The 16,151-nt window shown below is 39.1% G+C and overlaps 1 long non-coding RNA gene across 1 annotated transcript; it reads right to left on the minus strand.

Annotated features, from left to right (window-relative positions):
- Positions 1-1,045: 1,045 nt before the first annotated feature.
- LOC135154867 (uncharacterized) lies at positions 1,046-2,921 on the minus strand. Its single transcript, XR_010294284.1, has 3 exons — positions 2,831-2,921; positions 2,070-2,267; positions 1,046-1,491 (listed from the first exon to the last, which is right to left on the minus strand). It is a non-coding gene; the product is annotated as an uncharacterized LOC135154867 (long non-coding RNA).
- Positions 2,922-16,151: the final 13,230 nt, after the last annotated feature.

A 16,151-nucleotide genomic window follows, 5' to 3' on the forward strand; every position in this document is an offset into this window, starting at 1 on the left:
TACCCAATGGTTATCTGTGCAAAATGTAAACACAACTAATACAAAAACAAAGAAATTAGAGCAATTTAAATTGATGACCCTTGACCTCATCATCCTCATGGACACATATGCATATTTTGGAGCATGCAATAAACTAAGTTCTAAACATTTGAAAAATACAATTTGAAATATGTGAGAATATTTTACATGAAAAAGTAAATGAGAAATTTACATTTGATGCTTCGTGATTAAATAGTGTTTTTTTTAACAAACTGTTTAAATTTAAAAATCATTGAAGATACATGTAGTCTGTAAAAGAAACTAAATCTGATAAAAGTTAATTTCAAATACTTAAAAAAGAAATGGATTAGATAATTTCCTTTGTATTCATGTGAAATTCTCAAAAATCATGTGCTATTTCAACCCTAAAACCGCGGGGGGGGGGTTGAATCAACCCCCCCCCCCCACCCTCGACATTTTACACGACCATTCCACTGTGAGAAATTATACGACCGTGCCGCTCGCCAACATTTTATTTTGAAGTCTTGCACATCTTTTGAGACCAAATTTACGATGCCTGGTATGCACATCAAGATATGAAATATATTATAAAACTTGAATTTTTACAGAATTCACAATTATAAGTCTTCATTGAATTGAGTTCAGGTTGCCACAATGGTTTTTTACACAAATTTCAGGGAGAAATCAAAGCATACCGGTACACCTGTATTACACATTATGAGGCGAAAAAAAATCATATTTAATGATATATTTCAAAAGAAACGGTGAATGGAGAACGTCACTTGGTCGCTCATTTGCATAATGACCAGGATGTGCACAGATGTTTTGTGAAAATAACTTATAAGCAAAACTTCAAAATGTCAGAACTTTCTCATTTTACATCAAATTTTAATGAAAGTTTCAGTGTTATGCTCATTGGACTTTTCTCTATTATATCAAAGAAACTCTTTGTTGGGGTGGACTTGCCCTTCAAAAAAGTACAAAGCTTGTGTTCCTCCAGGAATTCTTATTATCTTATATAGACATGGGTCCCAAAACTCCCATCGATCACACCTATGACTATTGAATTCCTGTAGTACTGGTACTCAAAATAATAATATAGGGTATTTATATTGCGCACATATCCACCTTATTAGGTGCTCAAGGCGCTCCTATATTACCCGGCTAAGCTAGGCGTTCACAGCTTCTTGAGGAATTACTTCCTACCGGTACCCATTTACCTCACCTAGGTTGAGTGCAGCACCGTGTGGATCAGTTTCTTGTTGAAGGAAATTACGCCATGGCTGTGATTCGAACCCACGACCCTCTGTTTCAAGGTCCGGGAGACTAATCCACTGGGCCACAACGCTCATACAGTTGTTGTTGGGTAGCCTCAATCTCATCTCTGGTTGTTGAGGTTCTCACAAAACCTTTCTTCTTGCTATGGCTTGCGAAACATCTTTGATCACTCAACAGCTGATGTCTCATCACCATGTATTCCCTGAAATTATCCTGTAAATGAAGATATATTGCCAGAAGTTGCACATTACTCTGTGATTTTATTTTTTCAGATGACAAAGAGAAAACAAGAAATAACTATTTCATTGTCTTTACATTTAAAGATTAAAAAAAAAATCATTTTTGATCCCATATGGAATCCTTTAAATATCATAGAACTCAGTTTAACATTACTTTACTGGTCTAAAGGCTAAACTTTTCCCAACCCCATAAACAATTGTGTGACAAACATACATTGAGCAAATCAGATGCAATACTTTTTTTCAAATAACCAAGATAATTATACAACCTAAATGTAGAGTATGGATTTTGGAAGAATCTGTCGACAATGGATGACAAAACTTCTAGTTTTAATTTACATTTCTGATTGTATTTTCTATTTTTTTCAAAAATATAAAATAATAATCATAGGCTCAGTTCATTGTGAATTAAAAACAGGCAGTTGCCAAAACTTATTATCACTTTTTACATTGAGTTCGATTTCTTTTTACAGCAACATCACTAATATTTGCATACACTAGGCTTGTCTTGAGATGTTTATGTCATAACTTTCTTATAAAAGAAATACTTACAGCATACAAACGCAGAATTGTCGATATTTGCAGATACAAAGGTAGTCGATCACTAGGCCCTTTGTCCCTCCTCAGGCTCAGATCATCTTCAAGCATGTTGATAAGGTAGCGTGTGGTGCTTGAAAGCTTCATCCTCGTACAAGTCACAAAGGTTCCTCCTGTCAATGACTCCTAATTGCAGTTCTGGTTGGCATATTCCTAGTGAGTTTAGAATAGAGTAAGAAGCAAAAGAAAATATTTTAACAACATTGAATAAACAACAACTATGTATTTACTACCTTTACTGCATATTGTCGAAATTTATTGGCCTACCTTTTGAGAAATCTGCATATTTGGTCAGTTGACTTATGAATTCCTTATTTTGCCAACCTAATCACATTGTCATTCTCATAGATTTAAATTGATCAACTGGATCTACAAAAATTTTGACATTTAGGCATGTACTCTATTAGACAGGAATAACCGTCGTTTCTGGGGATTTCCTTAGCAATTTCTGACATTTCACTATAATCCTTTACGCAGTTCAGCGGAATAACCAAGCGGAGACTGAAGCCTTTGGTCTATTACTCTATGACCATTGATCATGTGACACAGAATTAAGATTAGTTCAGTAACTGTCAGATGTGTACGTCAACCAAGTTTGAAATTGATCAAAATACATGCTTCTTTATCATGAAACCAATTTTATGATTAATTTTTTTAGATGGTGACAAAGAAAAAAAAAATAGACAATAGTCCACATAGAAAAAAAATAAACATACCTCTCTAACAATCCTCCTTCATTCTTCAGGACAGCCTGCACATGTTGTAAGATGTTTTCATCCATTCGAAAATTTACTGCGGAAATTAAAAAAAAGTACAGACCTGTAGATCTACATGAAATTACTTTTTTTTTTAATATAATGGACATAATTCAACATCTCTCAAATCTGCCAGATTAAATGATAGTATTTCCAACCAAAATGTAAATTCATAATATCATTTGCTAAAATAATTTATTCAATGAATTGTTCTATAGAATGGCGCTTCATAACGTAGCTCATCGTATTGTAGCAACATCATATAAACTAACTGAGTCAAGATCAATCCTATGTATTATGCAGGGTGAGCAAGGGATGGCAAGATTTTGTAATGGCCACTAGTCACTAGATCGGTCTGGTAAGAAACCTCTAATTTGTCATGTTTTCATTATTTAGGCCCTACATAATATTTGTTATTCCTTTTATATGCTTTAGTTTAGGTGGTAAAAAGGTATAAAATTTAAATTAATTCCATTCAGTGTATTCTAACCAATTTCGAAGGGGATTCCATCATTGACAATTTTACCAACTTCTTCGACACACACCGACACAGCCCTACGCAGGCCTGCCCTAGCCTAGGCCTAGCGCGTGCTCCGGCTCCATAATGATAAGACACTGTCAACTCAAAATTTTAAAAATATCATCACAGAGTCCTCGTCCTCGAGCCGAGGCTAGATCTAGTTCCAACATTTCTCCAGTTGGATCTGAATAAGTAAATTTTGAAGAAAAAAAATTGCGAAAACTATTATTATAGACAGGATCTACAAACAATTAACAATGACTAGATACAGTTTATAGGAAGTGTTTTCCCATTCACTAAATTTACCCAACAAGGCAATAACAACACAGCCTCACAGGCAACATGCCCATTATTAAGTGATGCTGTTTGTGCAGTTACTTTAATTTATACTAAAAAAATCATATCAAACTAAGGTATAAATAAAGAATAAAATTTTCTTGAATTTTGCACAATTGTGGTTGAAAGTCTGACTACTACGGGGAGGCAGTGTAGCTCAGTGGGGAGGCAGTGTAGCTCAGTCGGTTAGAGCGCCTGTTCTGGATAAGATCGTACTTTCGTAGATCTCAACGTGCGTGGGTTCGAGTCCCGCAGCATGCCGGAAGACGTCTAACAAAAAAACTGATGCTAGCGTTGTGTGTTAATAACGTGCCTCACCGCTGTGTTCAGTGCGGGTGTGAATGCAGTTGGAAAACACTCCGTCCATCGGAAAGGACGCAAATGTTGGTCCCGTGTATAGGAGAGTCACAACCTATGCACGTTAAAACCAATACACTATTCGTCAAAGAGTAGGGTGTTCACCCGGTGTATTGCACCTGCCGGTCCCCGGTACTACAATACTGCAAGAATCTTCAGGATTGAAGGGGGCAGTGTAGCTTGAAGAAGAAGAAGAGTACTTTGGCGGCTTTGTCATGCATCGCTTCTCCAGAGCTGAGCTAACCAAGGGAGCTCCGGCCATGTTACTTCCTCTTTTCTTTTCGTGTCTTCACCGGGTTAAGACATACGAAGCTAAGTCTCTCTCCAACATTAAAATTGTTATGTTTGGAGACTTCTTGCTTATGGCTTCTTGTTTTTTATTTGGCTCATTTTTGTCGTATATCAATTTGAGTCTAGGTTGAACACACTAGCGCGAGTTTTCGTGTATTTTTAGAGCATTTTGGGGTCTTCTACTTTTGAGCTTTTTTTACCGTCACAGGTCGCTCGTATGGATCGAGAGCTCAAGAGAGCTTCTCCCCCGCACCTCTCGCGCGCCTATTACCTTGTGTTGGTAATCCTTTGTGCGGCGCTGGACTTGAAATGTTTTCTTGCTTCACCTTGAATTCTTTTCTGCGTCTTGTCTTGAATTAATTCTCGTTCTGACTTCTCCTCCGTATTTAGGTGGAGTTGCCTTGCGTCGCCATTTTTAGGTGATCTGTCAATCGACAGATCAACTATTAATTTCGTACGAATTTTCTTTTTTATTTATTTATTTATTATTTTTCCGCCCTTTTCTTGTTAGCAGAAAATCTCCAAATCTACATCATCAATTATCTTCAAAATATCATCAGATATGGGGACTTATCATGTGATGTGAATAAAACAAGTTCAAGGTCAAAAGGTCATCATGACGTCATCTAGACGCCATTTTGTAAAATCACGTTATCAATCATATTATCAGAAATTATGAGTATTTACATCATATTAACTTCAGGTCAAGGGTCAACTGTACATGTCATCAAAGGTCATGTAAAGGTCACGACGTGCGCGTACGCGCGCGTCAAAATTTTAAAATGCTCAAAATCACTTTTTGACCAAATTAAAGTACGAATCGGGTCATTTTAAGCATTTGAAAATTTTGATAAGGCATGAGACTTGCTTTCTTAAGGTCAAGGGTTCGAGCCCAGCGGGCAGGGGTGAACATGAGAATTTTTTTTTCTTTTTTTTTTCTTTTCAACATTTCACAAATGGTCCTTTATGACCATTACAATGTATATGAAATAAAACATTGGACAATAAAAGATATTAAAATCCCTTTTAATGTACAATGTTCCTGTACAATATGTGTATGACCTACACTTTTTAATTTCCCTCTTTTTCAAGAGTATTCAACACGTTCTTTTCGTGAGAGAAGTTCAGTTTTCATCATGATGATCATGTTGATCTCAATAAACATGCTGATTGTCTTCGTGATCATGAAATCAGAGACAGATCACCTAATTCGTCCTCATGGCGAATTAAAGTTCTAGTTATCATTATTGTTAGAGACTCTCGGTCTCTCTTCTATAGAGTGACTGTCTGATTCCTTGCTAGGGTGTTAATACTATCGTATTGTTTTAACTGTCCTTTGTTTACAATTAATTCATTTGAATTGTATAACTTCTTAATTCATCCGTGTGATTGATTTTTGTTTTGTCACTGTCTTAGACATTTTTCTTCTTTTCTCAGACGGTCTCTATTGTTCTTCGGTTGGCTATCGGACCTTTGTTCTTCGAAGCCACCTATTGTTCAATTAGCGATAATTATCTCGTCTTAGTTGTTGATTTTTACGGAGCCTTGTTTTGATTAATTAAACGTCCTGTTTCGTGTAATTAAAAAAATCAGGTGAGCTTCCTTGTTTTGTTGATTTTTGCGGAGCCTTGTTCTAATTAATTAACGTCTGATGTAATCAATTGATATTTTTTTTTTATCACTTGATCTTATTTTTTGTCTTCGGACTCGATGTTTTAGAAGTTGGTCCTGCTTATTAATTACCTGAATTATTAATGTTATTATAAATAATTTCTAGAAAGGACCATGTTTTGTCTACCTTTCTAGAGACGCGTGAATACGACCCCATCAAACTCACGATAATCTGGTCAGGATGGAACCGCGTCCATGTGCCTGAACGGCTTGATCAGATTCGGGTGACGTTTCTCATACGAGATATCACGCCCCCCCCCCCCCCCCCCCCCCGACGCCCGCAAAGAAGAGGAAAAAGAAGAAGGAAATCTAGGGAAGACTTTCTGATTCTTGTGCCGATGGCTAGGCGTCGGAACTTACATGTTACACCAGAACGCCTCCGAGCAGATTTCTATCATTGTGCTCCCCATCAGCTAAAGCCGCCATGTCAAGCACCAGGCAGGTCAAGCAGGCACTTACCATCTCACACCTCGGAGAGCCGCCGGCAATTTCATTCAATCGCCGGCTCACTCACCTGCAAGGTGTTACCGACATACTGACGTCGCCTCCATTATGTCACCAGACTCCCGATAACTATAATGTTGCTTCAAACGCCCACGAGCGGGTCATTTCCCCCACGCTCCCTGTCGGCTTCAGCCAACGTGCCAAGCACCGTGCGGTTCAAGCAGACACCTGCCATCTCCCGTCGGCCCTTTATTGAATCACTGGCCCGCTCACCTGCACTATGCAGGTGCTCCCGACTTACGGTTCTCAACCCCAGCATGTCGGCAAGCTCCCGGTAACCGATTGCTGGGCGTTGCATCCTTACAGGTTGCATCAATACATCCCTGAGCATGACGGGTTCTTATCCTCATGTTCTCGGTCATTTTAGACCGCTGCTACGTGACGGCCGTGCTTATCAGCAGTCTCACACCAGCCACCGGCTTTCTCTAGGACATTTCTCTATGAAATTCACCTGCACGGGTGATCTCTCGCAATGTACAAGTGCCGCCGACATATGGGTCTCATCCCCAGCAAGTTGGCAAGCCCCCGATTGTCGCTGGTTGGACGTTGCAGCCGATTTTGTTGCTTTACCACGCCTGTGAGCAGAGCAGGCTTGTACCCCCATGTTTTCTATCATTCTATTCGCTGGTGTCGGGCAATGAGCGGATCGAGATTTCTCCCGCCAGCCCGCACTCTGGGGAGCCGTCGGCGATTCATCTGAATTTTTCAGCCTGCTCACCTGCATTGGTATCCCAAATTAATATGCAGGTGCTTCCAATTTTCTGGATTCGCTCTAGTCTACGTCCACGATCGCTCTTTCAGCGGTAACTCCCTCTAATCTACCCACGGGCGGGCCCGTAGATTGGAGGGGAAAAAAATTTACATACCGCATGACATCCTCCTCTCGTGAGAATTTTTGGCTGCCTTCGAGTGGGCAACCTTTCACGCCAGCGTACCCTCCGCCAAGGCGACGGGACCGTCAGCTTTTGGCTTGAACCTCACTTTCTATATGAAAGTTATGGTGCTCTCTCTTTGTATTAATTCCTACACTTTCCATCTAAGGTTAGAGTCAAGGCTGGTACAGGAACCTATCCATGGAGGATAAGTCTATTGTTATAATAACAATAGATAGTAACAATAGATAATCCATGAACATGTCCATGGGCTAGTATAGATACCCGGTCTCCAGCGGCCACCGCTGTAGAGAAGGCGACTCTCCGATATGAACGCCAATACCGCTCAGCGGCATGGCTCATTATTTCTCTTGTAGCTCTGCCGAGCTTATGAGCTCAAATATCGGAGTTGAATGTCACGGCGATTGATAGCTCTCCTATACTTAGTAATCGCTATGCTACCACTGTCCGGTGCGCTATGGTTGTGATTAACCTCCTTGTCTGCAGCCGCACCGAACACCCAGAGGGAATCGGCTATTTCAATGCTAGATACCCCTCCCGTTGTCATTCACAGCTTTTTCCCGGTTGTGTAAGCACCACCGCGGATGAGAGTAACGGCCGCATATCTCATTTAGAATGTCGGCTGTGTACGTACGTGCGTTCAGGCGTGTTTCAAGGCCCAGGTTTTTCCTCCGTCGGCATTTCTATGCCTGCCTCCTGGGCGCACCTACCCCATTGGGTCGGCGAGTTCACACGAGACCAACGGTTAATTTTCCCGTGGCGGCAAATGCAGAAGTGAGCTGTCCGCCGCCAGGCCTTCGGCCAAGTTCAACAGTCTATCTGATAAACTGCTTTCTGTGTGGGTCAAGCTTGCGGGCGTCTCCGCCGCTTCCTCTTCGTGTGGGAGTGAGTTATAGGTCCATGGTTACGGTTGACGCATTCAACGTGCCCGTCGGGCGAGTTGTCTTCTTATTTTAGAAGCTTCTTCACTCTGCACAATTGAGTCGATTCGCAGGCCGCCTTCATCCTCCATCCATTCTACGATTGTGGCCATGGCCACTGCAAGCCGGGGAGGATGTGATCGTGGAGAGAAATATATGTATATATATATATATATATATATATATATATATGTGTGTGTGTGTGTGTGTGTGTGTGCGTGTGTGTGTGTGTTTATCTGTCTACCCCCCCCCCCCCCCCCCCCCCCCATCGCCGTGACCCGCTATCTCTCGGGCGACTGGACGATCGAGTCCCTCCGTTAAAATGATCCACTTCACCAGAGCTCTTCTTATTGAAAATGTAGATTCTCATCCCACGTTTCTAGAGGCGTCGGTTTTGCCGCACCCCCCCCCCCCCTCCCGCGACTTTCGTAACTCCGCAACTGGCGCCGTGGATGTTCACCCTTGCGATCACCACTTTGGCGACCTACTGGATTAACCAAGTCTTGTGGCTGGTGTTTTTTTTTGGTAAACAACTGCTTTTCGTCGTAGACTTCGGGAAATAAGATGATTATTTCCCTCACATTGTTCTACTCCTTCGCTTTTTTTCAGGCGAGGACACTGTTAGCCTATTGTCTGTTGCTTTGTTAGCATAGGCCTATTATCAGGCAAATTTTGCTTGACCATGTTTCATTCATATTTTACGCATAAGATCTCATATGGAAGAAGAAAAGATAGTCATTCAAGTTATGAACTTTTCTCCGAATAGATAGCGGTAAAAGTCAGAACAATCTACTCAAACTCGTAATTTTGATTGTTCGCCGCTTTCCATTGTGCTAAGTCATGTGTGCATTATGAACATTGAGGTTAACTGTAAATGAAAAGGGGAGATGCATATATTTTTATTGATGTACACCTTTTAAATGATATTAATTATTATGATGACAAAAAATACACTTAATTACAGTTTCTATTTTTCTGTATATGCAACCAACGCTGGTTGAAACTTCATGTCTAACAGCTTTGTTACAGCCAGGTTGTGGTCAATCCGATCGAAGGCCTTTGAGAAATAAGTAGCCAATTTTTGACAAACGTAACAGAAAATTGTAGAATTCATCGCATTTATTGTCTACAATGTTAGATTTGAAGGCACTCGACAAATCACAGTCAAGGAGTTTAAGGCCAAATTCACGAATGGCACTGCCCTTCATTGGTTTTGTTATTTTTTTTACTCACGCGATTCATTTTAGCCGGGGTAAAGTCACTTGAGGACCAAAGGAGTGATTTATGATCACATGATTCTAGTACAGGTGACATAAACATTGTGACTTATAGTATAGACGTAAGTGATGTTTTCGTCTAAGATTCTGGCTCCCCATGTTGTCTTGTCTACAGCTTGGAGCAAACTCATATCCGATGTCAAACAAGATATATCAAGGTCATTGAAGTCTCCCATGATTAGAAACCCAACATCAAGTTAACGGGAAGAAATATAATCAGTTGTTTACAAGGAGTGATTTATTAGACTTTCCTCATTCTCACTGTTAGGGGGGCGGTAAACCACACCTATTACCTTTATTAAAACCTGGTGCACTTTGTGATTTCTAAGCCGCTGGGAAACTCAATATGTCAGGCACAAGTTTGGGGGTTAAATGGCACCTGGGACTGTTTCTCCCCCACCCCTTCTGTGTGTGAACCAAGTATTCAGAGTCCAGCAATGTCAACATGCATATCTAAAACTGAAAGAGCGAAAAATCAAGAGGAAATCAGTAGGGACTTGATGTAATTAGCAATGGGAAAAACGTTTCTCATGCATTTGTATTCACAGTCTAGTTCCCATTCTGTTCATGCTTTTGTAAGGAAGGGTTTTTTGCTAATTTGGCATTGCTGATACCACAACTAACTATTGAGCGGTACACTTCAGTAGACATCCTTGTGAGAGAGCATTGTACCCTAGTGTGCAGAAGTTGATGTCTACATAGTAGAGACATACCATTGTCCACAGAATGACAGAGCAATAGGTGGCCACAGCCACAATGGAAAAGGTCTTGTCTCAATGAATGGAACTATAAAAATTTGCTCAAGAGAGTTAAACATCCATAGTATGTGTACTTGTCAAAAGTAACAAACTTGAAATCAAAATACCACTGTTTTCATCAAAACAGGTGCACGGTGCCCCATGATATTCGTCCTCCAATGTCCATGAGTAGTAATTTCCATGGTAGTACATTAGTGTTAAGATGTTATGTGCCCTCGAGTCGATCTTGACTCCTATGGTGAGCCCACGGACAAACATTTTCCATGCTGTTCTCTCATGTGAAAGCATGCCTATTTCTCTCAAAAATTTTCCAGTTTCTTTTGTTATTCCTTCCAAGTATCTATTCCTTTATTTTCCTCTTCTCTTTCTGCCTTGTACCTTCCCAGGCATGATGTCCTGCTTCACACCTTTTGATCTGATAATGTGTCAAAAATATTTTAGTCTCTGTCGTCTCAAGGGAGTAGCTCGATTCTACTTCTTCAATGATTTTCTTATTTGTTCTCTTTTTAGTCCAAGAAATCCTCAACATCCTGCGCTAACGCCATAGTTCAAAGGCATCTAATGTATTCCTCTTGCCTTCTAGACTTTCCAGCATTCGCTTCCATTTAATAGAACGGAGAATACTAATGTATTTATCATCTCTACCTTTGCTTTCTTGCTAATATTTCTATTTTTCATTAGCTTGTTGAGTCTAGCCATCGCAGATTTCCCAAGAACGATTCGCCGCCCTATTTCTGAGACACAGCCAGCATCCTTTTCTACTTTGGATCCAAGGAATACAAAACTTTTTACAACTTCGATGTTTTTATTTCTAAATGTAAAGTTTTTGAGATTGCAAGAAGTCATACCCTTTATATATATATATACATGTATATCTATATATATTAACGTTTAGTCTGATTTTTCGACTTTCTGCTTGTACTTTTGAAATTGGTGTCCTCGAGTCCTCCTCGTTCTCTGCAATAATGTTGTATCAACGGTATACAGCAGATTGTTCACAGTAATACACCCTACTTTGATGCCTACAATTGTTTCCTCAACTAGTCTCATGATATGCTCACCATGTAGATTGAAAAGGTACGGAGATAAAATTCACCCCTGTCTCACGCCTTTCTCTCTGTTAAAGTAATTTGTTTCTCCAATTTCAGATTTCTAATAAGTACTGTGAGATGTTCAGGTACTCCCATAGTATGCCAAACATTCCACAGTGAGTCATGATCCACATAGTCAAAAGCTTTGCTGTAATCAATAAATATAAATATTCATCTTGTTGATACTCCCTTTCTTTTGTCCATTATCCATCTCAGGTTTGCATTCTGATCTCTTGTTCCTTTACATTTCCGGAAGCCAGCCTGTTCATCTTGGAGTTCATGTTTGATTATTGGTTCCATTCGCTTCTGTAATTTCTTAAGTAGAATTTTGCGTATGTGGTATAAGAGCAATGGTTCTGTAATTTGAGCATTCTGATGGATCACCTTTCTTGTAGATTGGTATGAACACTGATCTTTTCAATTCATTGGGCCACACAGTGGTTTTCTTGATGGTTTGGCATAGACTTGTGTTTATCTTGATGGAATCTTCTTCAGCTTTCAAGAGTTATATTGATATGCCACCAGTTGCTGAAGCCTTTCCATCATGAATTCCTTCTATAGCTTTCCTCACCTCTATGAAACATTTGATTCATTCTCAAAATTATGAGGTTCATACGATTGGGTTATACTAGCATTCTTTTGTAGAGATAGCAAGTATACTCTTGCCATTTTTTCTTGGTGTCTTCTTTTTCAGGGTAGGTCAAGTACTGATAAATTTTAATGATACCCATTCTTGATACATGCTTACCACTTCTTCTTGCATAAGTCTCTAGTCTTTCCTTTTCTGTTGTTCTCCTAAATTTGTTGGCATTACCTATTAATATATGATTATTTGTCTCTTCTTGCCTGTTGTTGAAATTTACTATTTAGCTTTTCACTTCCTCACAAATTGTATCTTCTGTAAGCCACTTTGTTTATCTTTTTTGTTTCTTCTTTGGAATGTATTTCCTTGCCTTTTCTTGAATAATGTGTCTAATTTCTCCCCATAGCTCGTTAGAATCCATTTCTTTTTCCATCCATTTCGCTAAGAATAGCAAAAGTGTATTTCACCTGTACTCCATATTCGCTAGGAATTCATTGGAAGTCGTAAAAATCCCTTGTTTTAGTTTTAGTATTTTTTTTCAGCTTTATTTTGATATTTGAGATGAGTAGCTGAAGATCTGATCAACAGTGGGCTCCTGGAAGGGTTTTGCAACTATGATATTTCACTTTTCCACCGACTACTACTACACATGATATAATCTATACGAATTATGTACTGTTTGTTTGGGAATATCCATGTGTGCATTCGACGTCTAGGTTTCTGGAAGTTAATTAGAATGTTTCCAACGCAAAACGCAAAACTCAATAAGTATCTCATTTTGTTCTCTATTTCGTTCTCCAAGTCCATATTTTCTAGCCATTCCGGGTACTCTTTCCTCTCCAACTTTTGCAGTATGGTTTTCAATGATCAGTAGTAGGTCTCTTTTTTGTGTAGAGTCTATGACCTGTGGTATTTTTTCATAAAATTCCTCTGTCTCTTCTTCTGATTCCGAGGCTGGAGTATAAACCTGTACAACTGTTACATTGGTAGGGTGTCCCTTTAGTCTTATTGAGATGATTCTATCATTGATTTGATTGTATCCCAACACTGTCTTATTGAGGTGCTTGTGTATGATCAATGCTACGCTATATCTTTTGATGGTATTGTTCCCAGAGTAATACACTGTATGATCATCGAAGTGAAAGTATCCTATTCCTGTCCATTTCAGTTCGCTTATTCCCATCAGCTTAATGTTGATACGCCCCATTTCAGACTTTACAATTACAAGTTTACCTAATCCCATGCTTCTGATATCCATGTTCCTATCATATTGATCTTGGCAAAGCTAGTACTCCTTATTTCAAGTCTGGTGATATCAGCGGCTGGACTTCCTTGCGAGTTCAGCAGCGTCATCACATACAGGTTTATGTGGAGTAGCTCTGAACTTTTCCCCAGTATCTTGTCTGGTACCTTTAAAGCCTATATATCTATATTAATGGCAATAGATGAATTACAAATTCAAGGAAAATGATATCAGCAGCTCTACAAAGTGTGTGCATCCAAGGGGGCCACTACATGATTGTTAGGATAAGAAGGGGAAAAAGGAGGGGAAAGATCAGAGAGGAAAAAGGGAAAAGACGGAAAATAGAAGAGGGGAAAGGGGCATGAGACAGGACTAGCTGAGTTTGCAGAGGGCGAAGGAACCATCCAACGTCCCACCCCCCCCCCCCGGAAATGCGACTTGAATGGAAGTGAAAAGGCGAAAAGGACAAATGAGGAGAGATGAAAGAGACAATGCCGAAAAAGCCCAACACTCCGTCCTCCATGAAGTAGCGGGGAGGGGATATTTATTTTGTTTTATTAAGCAGATGCAAGCTGGGACCGCCACTTCTCACGTTGGTGACTTACCTCTCCAAGTGATGTAAAGAAAAAGACAGAGCATGAAAGGGAAAAAGGGAAAATGAAGAAACATGACACGGAATAAGGAGAGAAAGGAAATAGAGTGAGAAAGAAAAAAACAGGAAGAAGAAAATAGAAAAAAACAATAGATATAGCCTTGTAAAGGAAGAAATATCTGTTAATATTTTCCTTGAAATTATGAATAGTTAAGCCTGGAAATGAGAGGAAAATACATATACAAGAAAAAAAAAGGAAAATTGTAATGGCAGTTCTTTCAAGTCAATAAATCAAAATGAACATTCCGATCGCGATTCGAGCTCACATTGCTTGTTTAATTAGATTCATATCATATTAAAGAGGGTTAAGATGGCGTTCAAAATATCCTGTTATTGAAAAGCAAAAGAACGGTGCTTGAAACCAACTTTTGTGGGGGTTAATAGATAAGAAATAGCGCTTCACGATCTCAATATTTGTCTATAAATATCCATCTTGTTCATGCATGCCCAGTCCTTTATCAGTGAGATCTGTATACCAATCATGAATTCTTACAGACAGTCCTAAAAACTTATGTTTTTCATGTCAGGTCGAGATTTGAGAAAAGTAGACTGCCTTAGGCAAATCGTGTTAATGCTGAATTGAGAAGTGCTTTAACATAATTTGAGGGCACTGAGTCCAAATTTGCTGTTTGCCAACCTTGATTTTGATGTTAAAATCCTCAAAATGGCAAAACAATATGACCGCCATTCTACACCGATTTTTACTCTATTTTGACCCCCAAAACGTGTAACAAAAATGTTTTTCAACGGTTTTTGGTACTATTTGATCTCAGAAATAACATACTAAAAATCCACCAAAATCCGTATCCGGGAGAGTGGTTATTTTCAAGATGGCGTATAAGATAGCCGCCATTAACTGAAAATTTAAATAACCGGCACTTTATCTACCCCAGACACCCTTTTCCGTGCATACATGTATTCAATGGTGGAGGGCGAAAAAGGAAAGAGTGAAGCACTCCAGGGTACCTGAAAATCCAAGATTGCGTAAAAATGGCTGCCATGGCCTAAAAATTTATAATTCATCTATTACGTATTTTAGTGTCTTTATTTGGGTTTTATTCATTGGTGATTTCAAGGGTCAAGAAGTAAACCGGGACAAGTTACACGGACATTGAACAGTCCACTATGTCCAAAAATCCAAGATGGCTTTCAAAATTGGAGTCTAAAATAGCTGTTGTTATCTATAAAAAAAAAACCTAACCCGACATAGTTTGTTTAATATCTGCCTTGGAGATATGATGTTATTGTCTAACCCATGGTTTAATGGGTCAAGAAATACGTTGGGACAAGTAAAAAAAGACAGTCTATGGTCCTCCATGTCCAAAAATCCAAGATGGTTTCCAAAAATGGAGTATAAAATGTCTGTCTTTAATTACAAACCGACACAGTTTGTTAAATAACCACCTGGAGAATATGATTTTTTTTAGTATAACGCATGGTTTAAAGGGTCATTATTTGATTTGGACAAGTTACAAGGACAGTTAGTGATTCCAGTATGTCCAAAAATCCATAATGGCTTCCAAAAATGGAGTCTATATAGGCCGTTCTTACCGAAAAACTGACATAGTTTGTTTAATATCAGCCAGGGGTATATGATTTTGGTGTTTAACCCATGGTTTAAAGGGTCAAGTAATAAATTAGGACCAGTTACAAGGACAGAGGTTCAGCATGTCCAAGAATCCAAGAAGGCTTCCAACATTGGAGTCTAAAATTGCTATTGTTACCTAAAAACTGAAAAAGTTTGTTTAATATCCGCCTTGGGGTATATGATTATATTGTCTAACCCTTGGTTTAAATGGTCAAGTAATACATTAGGATAAGTTACAAGGACAATCAATGGTCCTGTATGTCTAAAAATCCAAGATGGCATCCAATTAAGGAGTCTAAAATGGCTGCTGATACTTAAAAATTGACAAAATCTATTTTGAATCCATCTTGGAGATATGATGTTGGTGTCTACACTACGGTTTCAAGGGTTAAATAATCTCTTGGATTAGTTACAATGGTATGAAGCTGTCCATTTTGCCTATTATTTAAAGTTGGCTTTCAAAATAAGTCTAAAAAGACTTCCATCACCTAAACATAGTCATAATTAGGTGAACAAAATCTACACTATTGTGGTTTAAAGGCTAAAATAATAAATCGGGACAAATAAAAGGATGGTTAGTTTCTTTTTCGTCGTAAAA

This window comes from Lytechinus pictus, chromosome 8 (assembly GCF_037042905.1).
Source record: "Lytechinus pictus isolate F3 Inbred chromosome 8, Lp3.0, whole genome shotgun sequence".
Taxonomy (NCBI): domain Eukaryota; kingdom Metazoa; phylum Echinodermata; class Echinoidea; order Temnopleuroida; family Toxopneustidae; genus Lytechinus; species Lytechinus pictus.